Below are 9331 nucleotides of genomic sequence, written 5' to 3' on the forward strand. Positions count from 1 at the left end.
ATTCAATCAAACCCAAGTGCAAAGGCAAATACATATATGCAGGTGGTCAAGGTTCAAATTCCATGGGTGTCACTCCTTGCTAGGTCTCTGTTCTTGGGGGCGGTTTCTCCATGTAAATATAGAAAAAATGCAAATACTAGCCAACTAACATGAATAAATAAAAATTACCATACATTGGGGAAAAGAGAAAATGTTGGCCCCTAGACTTGTCAATCCAACAAATGTATGGTTAAGCTAATTCATTGTCACACATCTGGACCGTGGAAAAACAAATCAGGTTTGGTTGGGAGACCACATCCTCCTAGATTTGGACTCAATATTTGATCCATTTAACTATTGGTATCCGGCTCAGATTCAAAGTTGTGGGTTTGAACCAATGCTTTTGTTTTGGGTTTACGCTCGTATGTATGGATCTGCCATATTTTCTAATTTTTCACATGTGAACACCTTGTTTTGAATCATTTGCCCAGTCCTGGATATGAGTCTGATTACACCTCTTTGAAATTCACTTGGATCTGGGTCCCTTTAAAGTGGCCAAGCTCAGTACAAGTATGCATCAACCAGGATTTAGAATTTTTGATCCATATCCTTCTGGCTACCATTCACATGACACAGTCAATCATAATAAGGTGTCAGGGAAATTTATTAAGAATGACAGATATAAAATTCCACTTTATACTGCAGAATTTTGCACAAATAAATACCAAGCTCGACTTGGCAAACCATAAAGCATTTTTTCTTTTACTTTTTCTTGTATGATCCTATTCATTTAAAAAATATATTTCCTGTGGACTACATCCATTTGCTATCCATGTCACCTATGTAGAATCACAGATCTTAGTATTGGAATTTTCTCAACAATAAAAAAATCTCACGATAAATTAAAGTTTTGTTTCTTGGAAACTGTAAGGAAAATATTAGCAAATGTAAAACATTAAAATTTACAGAAAACATATAAAAAAATAAAATTTTATATTTTAATTTTTAAAAAAATTGGTGTCTTGTCATGCTGATATCATGTTATAGTTAGAAGTAACCCTTTGACTGTTCACTACACCTCTGTGTGTGAGCTCATTTCCTACACTGTGGTTAAAATCGGTTCACTAGGTGAATCGGTTTCTTAAAACAAACTTAAGAATCAAATTGAATCGTTTGTGAATCAACAACTCTTTACCATCAGATGACAAGTCTCATTAAACAATAAAAATATTTAAACATTAATAAAGAATTTTTTAACCCCTTAAAAAAATATGAAAAAAGAATTTTATGAAATGACACATGAATCGGTCCCTTTTGAAACGACTAAGGGCTGATTCTATCTGAATCTCCTAATTCAGACCGATTTTAACAGCATTGATTTTCTAGTCTGAGATACCTCGTTATAAGGTAATGATCTTAAAAAAGAGTTGGGGAGGAGGGCACTCATCTGCCTATAGTGAGGAACCAACCCATATTTTCTGACATTGTTTATGTCATGAGTTTACATTCATGTGCTTTATGTGTCTTTCAAGTTATTCCCACCATGAAGCTAAATCTAAATAGTTTTGTTCTTATAGTGTTATTAGAAAAAAAACTTATTAAATTAAATTTGGGAATTAGAAATCAATAATGAAATTTACATTATTAAGCATTCTAATGCCATTTTTCCATGAAAATAAAATGAGAGCGAAAAATAAAAATAATTGATTGAGAGGCTCATGACCATGTGTATGTGGGTTGGATCTCGGGTAAACTCCAATGGATCTTGATTGTTTAAATATCAAACATGGCATTGACTCATACATTGGTACCGTTCTCGTTAGTGAATGGTCTTTATGCATTAAAATGAAAGTGAATTGATTGATCCCAGCTCTGATCCAACCACATCATGAGACTGTTACAATTGGAAACTCCTTCTATGTCTCTATTTGATAATATGGGTTTGGTCAATTAATGTCAGAATTTCAATTCACTTCTCTCTTGCTTATATGGCTGACTTGTACTACTTACATCTAGACGTGTCAAATACCAATTAAGACACTTGTTAATTGCATGCTTTTAGTGACAATGTTTTTAGAGAAATATCATAATGAAACACTAAGTGGTGGTTAAGGAAGCTTATTGGTGTCTCGGGGAGGATTCAGAATCAATGTGGAATAAGATAGCGGGTGGCATGAGAAAAGTGGCTAAGGAGGTATTGGGTGAGTCTAAAGGCGGTGCGCCACTAGGTAAGGATACATCATGGTGGAACGAGGATGTCAAATTAGCTATTAAGGTTAAAAGAGAGTGTTATAGAAATCTAAGTAAGAGTCATGATAATGAGAATTTGGAGAAGTATATGATAGCAAAGAAGGAAGCTAAAAAAGTAGTTCGAAACGCGAAGGCTAAGGTATATAAGGAGGTTTATGACAAGTTGGATACCAAAGAAGGCGAGAAGGATATTTATAGGCTTGCAAAGATGAGAGATAGGAAATCGAGGGATTTGAGTATGGTTAGATGTATCAAAGATGAAACGCAAAGGGTTTTAGTCAAAGATGAGGAGATTAAGGAGAGATGGAAAGATTATTTTGATAAGCTATTTAATGATAGTCATGCTCAAGATCTTGGAGACTTCTCCATTCCTTTTCATGAAATAAATCGTGACTTCATGCGTAAGATTCAAAAAAAATAAATTGCAGAGGCTTTGAAGAAAATGAAATCAAGAAGGGCAGTTGGCCCAGATGGTATACCTATCGAGGCTTGGAAGTGCTTGGGAGAGAAAGGTTTAGAATGGTTGACAAATCTTTTTAACTTGATTTGGAGAACAAATAAGATGCCTAATGAGTGGAGGAAGAGTACTTTGGTGCCTTTATATAAGAATAAGGGTGATATACAAGATTGCACAAATTATCGTGGTATAAAACTCATGAGTCATACTATGAAACTTTGGGAGAGGGTGATTGAGTCTAGGTTGAGGAAGGTTGTCATGATATCGGAGAATCAATTTGGTTTTATGCCTGGAAGATCAACTATGGAAGCTATACATCTTCTTAGACAACTTATTGAAAGATATAGAGAGAGGAACAAAGATTTGCATATGGTTTTTATTGATTTAGAGAAGGCATACGATAGAGTACCTAGGGACGTTCTCTGGTGGACAATGATGAATAAAGGTGTTTCTCTCAAGTACATTAGTATAATTAAAGATATGTATGAAGGAGTAGTAACCAATGTCCGCACTTGTGGAGGGGTGACAACCAATTTTTCGATAACGGTTGGGTTACATCAAGGATCCGCTTTAAGCCCTTTCCTATTTGCGATAGTGATGGATGAGCTTACGAGATCAATTCAAGAAAATGTATCATGGTGTATGTTGTTTGCTGATGATATTGTTTTGATTGATGAGTCTAGAGCTGGGGTTAATGCTAAGTTAGAATTATGGAGACAGACATTGAAAGCTAGAGGTTTTAAGTTGAGTAAGAGTAAGACTGAATATATGGAATGTCGGTTTAGTAAGAAACGAAGTTGTGATGGGAGTGTAGTGAAGCTTGGTGAGCAAGAAATACCGGTGAATGATTATTTCAAATATTTGGGATCCATCATTCAAAAGTATGGAGAAATTGATGGAGATGTAAATCATAGGATAAAGGTTGGGTGGATGAAATGGAAAAGTGCAACTGGAGTGTTGTGCGATCGTAGAATACCATTGCGGTTGAAGGGAAAGTTTTATAGGACAACTATTAGACCCGCTTTACTATATGGTACGGAATGTTGGACTGCCAAGAGACATCATATTCAAAAAATGAGTGTAGTTGAGATGCAGATGCTTAGATGGATGTGTGGAAATACAATAAAAGATAAGATTCAGAACAAGGAGATACGTAAGAAAGTAGGTGTTGCACCCATTGAAAATAAGATGCGAGAAAATCGTTTACAGTGGTTTGGACATATTCGGCGAAGGCCTAATGATGCTCTAGTTAGAAGGTTGGAGAACTGGGAAAAGGGTAGGCCTAGGAAGACTTGGATGGAGATGATAGGAAAGGATATGAATGCTTTGAACCTCACCGAGAACATGGCATTGGATAGAAATGATTGGAGGAGAAGGATTCATGTGGAAGACTCAAAATGAATTTCTTTTTTTGTTCATATCACTGACCCCAATTGTTTTGGGATGAAGGCGTAGTTGTTGTTGTTGTATCATAATGAAACACTAAGAAACTTGTTGATGATTATATTACACATGCTAACGTCATTAGATTAAGGAATCAAGTTATAAAAAATTATTTATGGAACACAAATACTCCGTGTAGTGAATTATTATTGTCATACCTACGCTAAGATGATTTTTTTTTTTTAGGGTTGCATGAGATTCCATTTGTTCACTTCTATTGAGACTTGGCTTTTTTTGAAGCTTGTGTCAAAGGAAACCACCACCCATCCCATCTAGACTCCATACTCTACTTAGGAGAATAGAAGAGAGAGAGAGAGAGAGAAGATTTTGAATGTTTGAGTAGAAAATGAATCAAGGTACTTTTTTTTTCTTTATATAAAGAGGTGTAGAAATTTGTGAAGCGTTAACTCCATTGTTTTTATTCTTATTCTTGTGAGTAAGGCTCTACACCTATATCTCTTTATATTGTTCTTACCTTGACATAAAAATATATTATTTTGTCAGAATTCCAATAGACATGATTACTTATTATGGTAAACTATATGTTTTTTTTGTGTGGATTGTTTTGTCTTTATTTTGAATTGATTGTTGAAACCGATTCAATTATATTATGTGCTTCTTTTACAATAAGTGGTATCATAACTACATATTTAGTTTTGATTCCTTATAGCTTCTAAGTTTTTACAAAGTTTAAAGTTAAGAAATTTGATGGAAAAACAATTTTGTCTTATGGCAATCAAGGTTAAAGCTCTTCTGACTCAATGGGTCATGCATAAGGCATAGGAACAAATTGTATTTATGTCTACCAAAGATTGGGAAGATGTTGGGAGTTTTAGGTACAATTCAATTGTATTTTAATTATAAAGTCCTCTATAATGTTCTTGATGAAGACATTGTAGTCAAGTTGTTTACATCTATTCTAGAATTGTTCAATGTCTTTAATTATAAGTTGACCAACATAAAAGTGAAATTAAAAGATGACGACGAGGCTCTAATTATGTTATCATCCTTTTCTCTATAGTATAAGAATTTTGTTAGTATATTGGTGTATGATAAAGTTTCCATTATAAAGGAAGATGTTACTATAGCTCTTATTTTGAATTAATTAAGAAAAAAGTCTAAGTTTGTTGGACCCCAAGGAAAAGGGTTTGTTGTTAGAGAAAATTCAAACAAGATAAATGAATAGTGGACATGAGATGACTGATATGATATGAGATAATATAAGGGTTCATATGTTATATTGTGAATAACTAGATATTTGACTTAGTATGAGACAAGTTTTTCTCATTTTTTGTACATGAAAGTCACAACTATGAATAAGGATTGACAACTCATTTATATTGCTGCTATAGTGTATGAAATTCATATTAGATATGAATTGACTAATTCTCGAGTCCTTGAAGTAAAGATTTAGTAACAACACATGGGTGTTTAATTGTACACTGACAGGTAGAACATGAGAAAGTATATGAAAAATCGTTTTTGTGAGAAGATAATTTTTTATATATAAAATGAGTTCATTATATCATTTGAATTAAGGAACTTATTTATTACTAAGTAAATAATATGATTCTTTTGACTATACATAAATATGTTGTAATACATTTATTAAAAGGTGTTTGCCATATGATTAGTGAAATCCATGAATGATGATGGGTATCCAAGATGGGATCTAAAACCATTTTAGAGAATATCGATCTAGCATTAAAAAATTAGTAATTCAGATTAAAAAAAAAATCAAGCTTGGTATTTTGATGTTGGACTTTTCAAAGATCTTCACTTGTACACTTTGTGGTTAGAATAAGCTATAAATGAATGAAAAGGTAAAACAAGACACTCACTATGGACTCACAAAGCTGATTGAGCATTTATTCATCTATATGCACTTTTTTCTAAATAGTGAAAGTAGGGGTTGCCCTCAATGTGATTCAAAGTTTCAAACCCAAGACCTTTGTTTGGAGAGTGGACTCTAACCATCCGTGTACCATTCAAGGAAAAGTCTGACATGTTACCAATACCTAGACAAACATAAACTCTTTGAAACCAGTGTGATGAACACATAACATATGAAACAAATTTCTTCTTTATTGTAAAAGAGAACATTTCAAAATATTCTACAGCATTATGATTGATTACATGAACATGATTCGACCTAACAAGAAAGTTACAAGCTAGCTTTCTATGTGACTTAGGCATAGGTTGGTGCAGTGATTAGTTCAACTTGTGACTAAACTCGCTACGTTGAAGGGAGTGGGGGCTAGCTTGCATACAATAAGCAGAAGCCAAAGACTAGGTTTGGCCTTTCGATTGCATTATATACTAAGATAGGCAAATGGGTTGGATACCCTATATTTTTTTTGCATCTTGGATGATTCTATCACTAAGAATCCTATGGTACTCAAACTTCTTTTATAAAATGAACTTACTTTCTTGTCAATGTATGCAACATCAACCTTCTCTTGACGATCGATATAACTGGGAAAGTCCTTGCCAATTCACAAAGAAATAATCTCCCTGACCATGTCCTTCATTCCCTTCCAAGGACCCTAGTAAAGGGGAGTAGTCATATTTTCCTAAAGCTCCACTTCAGATAAATTCTTTTGCCTCTTCAAATCGAGGGTCAAACTTAAACTAAAACACAAAAGGAAAAAGAAAAAGAAAAAGATTAGAGAGAGAGAGAGAGAGAGAGAGAGAGAGAGAGAGAGCAAAGACGGGCTGCAAGCCTACAACATAAGTGTTTCTTTTTTTTTCTGTTGGGCATTCTGTATTGAAAGTGAGAAGTCTAATGAATAAAAGACCAAAACAATACAGTTGAGAGAAGTATAATCCTTTACCAAACAATCATGCTCTTTCTTTCCTTGATCCAACAATCACATGGGTTTGAGCACCAAATAGGAACAAGTTTTCTTCACCAACTTCTTTGCTTATTTTTAAGTTAGCTCCATCCAATTTTCCAATAAACACACAACCATTCATTTGTGAATTTCATATTATGGGTTCCACTAGCATCCATCCCACGAATACTTCATAGAACATAAAAATATAATTTATAATCTAAGGACATGCACGCGAGTGTGTGACAGCAATGAGGCACAATAACTAGCCCACATTGATATGCAGAAATAAAAGAGACCACTTATAAAGGAATTAGTTAAGCACAAAGCTTTTCTTCTCTAACACCAAGGCAGCTACTAACAACTCCTCATATTTTGAAAATGATATTTCACTTAGGGCTAAGGTCCCCTTTGTTTCATGCAGTTCTCATGAGAAATTGTTGAAGTAGTATCTCATTCTATCCTTTTTTCGGTGAAACAAACATTTAACTATCACCTTTTTATGTGAGCCCTAGTTTTGTAGGCTTTTCCACCACCTTTTCACGTGTAAACCCTTTCATGGGAATGAAACAAACAGGACCTTACTATTGAAGACTTGAGCTTGTAGCACCCAAAATATAGATAGTATGTTAACTATATTATGAATAAATATTTCTTAACTTGTAGTACCGACGAAAATCAATGAATACGAGTCTCACCTCGAGCTTAGGTAGCAATGACGTTGATGAGCGTGATGACATATGGCTAAAAGTTTGGCTAGTCATCAGAGACAAGTAAGACAATGATCTTGATATAGGAGGTTATGGGTTCAGGTTCCAAGTATGAGGTGCACTAAGCCAAGGGCAATATGACAAAGTAGTAGTGATTAGGGACTTGGATCACACTAAAGGGGATGGATTTGGGGGACATAGATCATAGATGTTGGATTGGGAGGCTGGACACTTATTTATAGGTAGGTTTGAGACATTTTAGGCCAAAAGATCTAAATCCATGTGCTATGAAGGAGCCTAAATCTGATTGATCAGAATAAAGATGTGGTGAGCTCATATTGACTGCTAATCTTGCTTAGAAGCTAAGAAATCAGATTTGATAAGTCTTTGAGGCTAAGTTATAGGATTTAAGAAGGTTTTGGAGTGAATTTTAGCGGTTTTAGTTTATGGGTCCAAGATACCTTTCAAGTGCAAGCTAGACCTAAAGTAGGCAAGTTTTGGCTTGGGTGCCACATATGTCGCATGGGCAACAACCTAGGTTGTCGTTTGAGCTAGGTTGTCGTCTGAACAAAATAGGTCTGGATCCAATCTAGATCCATACCTAGGAATGACAACTCAGACTCCGCAGGTGCCGCCTCAGTCTGGATATGATCCAGATCTAAATAGCATGGGTGACAACTTGGCTTGGATCTGATATAGATCCAAATAGCAAAGGTGTTAACTAAATTGTATCTAATCCATATTTGTTAAGTTCGAATGACAACTTGGGTCCAAATCTAAACTTAGGATGATAAGTTCTGTCTAGATCCAAATAGTTTGGGTGTCAGTTGGGCTTGAACGACAATGAAGGGGCGACAATTGGGTTTGAGAGACAATCTAAAATGAAACTGGATTCAAAACTAAATCCAAACAGGTTGAAAACCTTGTTCTAGCCATAATTTTTTATTTTAATGTTAATTTGAGGTTAATTTTAGTTTTAGTGAGTTGGAAAGGTTATGATGTCCTCTTCAACTTATCTTTTGAATAAAAACCTGAAAACATCATTTTCAGGCTAAAAATGTATTTGAAGTGAATCCAATAATTTTGAACAAATGATGACAATTTTTTTTTATAGGCAAGATAGAGTTAGGCGCAAATGTTTCTTAAGCCCCATGTGGCAGAGGAATTCAAACCAAGACCCCGCTTACCACATGGGATACCACCTTGGTAGTAAAGGCGTTGGTGTTTTGAGAAACAAAATTCATACAAAATCCATAAAATAATGATTGGTCAAAATTTGAATGTCTACACATGCCCTTTGTCTTTCGGTAATCATCTTATTAATTCTAATATTTCTCCTCAAATTCAATACAAAATTCAACACCTTTATCATAGACTACGTGGTATTTTTTTTCTATGTTGAAATCATATTTATTCCACTTTCACATATAAGTGGGTGCCTCTAAAAGATCAAATGGGTATTAGTGAAGCGGAAAGATGGCCTATGCTACGATTGAAACTTCGACTGTTTTACTTAACATGGTGAAAATTTTCCACTAATGCACCTAAGAAAAAAAGATCCATTGTGATACTTTTAATGTCAACACTAATTCAAACTCGGAATAATGAATAGTAGAAGTCCTTTTTTTGTTTTAAAGACACTAATATGCATGTTTCTT

Source organism: Nuphar pumila, chromosome 5 (assembly GCF_984573655.1).
Source record: "Nuphar pumila chromosome 5, dmNupPumi1.hap1.1, whole genome shotgun sequence".
Lineage (NCBI taxonomy): Eukaryota > Viridiplantae > Streptophyta > Magnoliopsida > Nymphaeales > Nymphaeaceae > Nuphar > Nuphar pumila.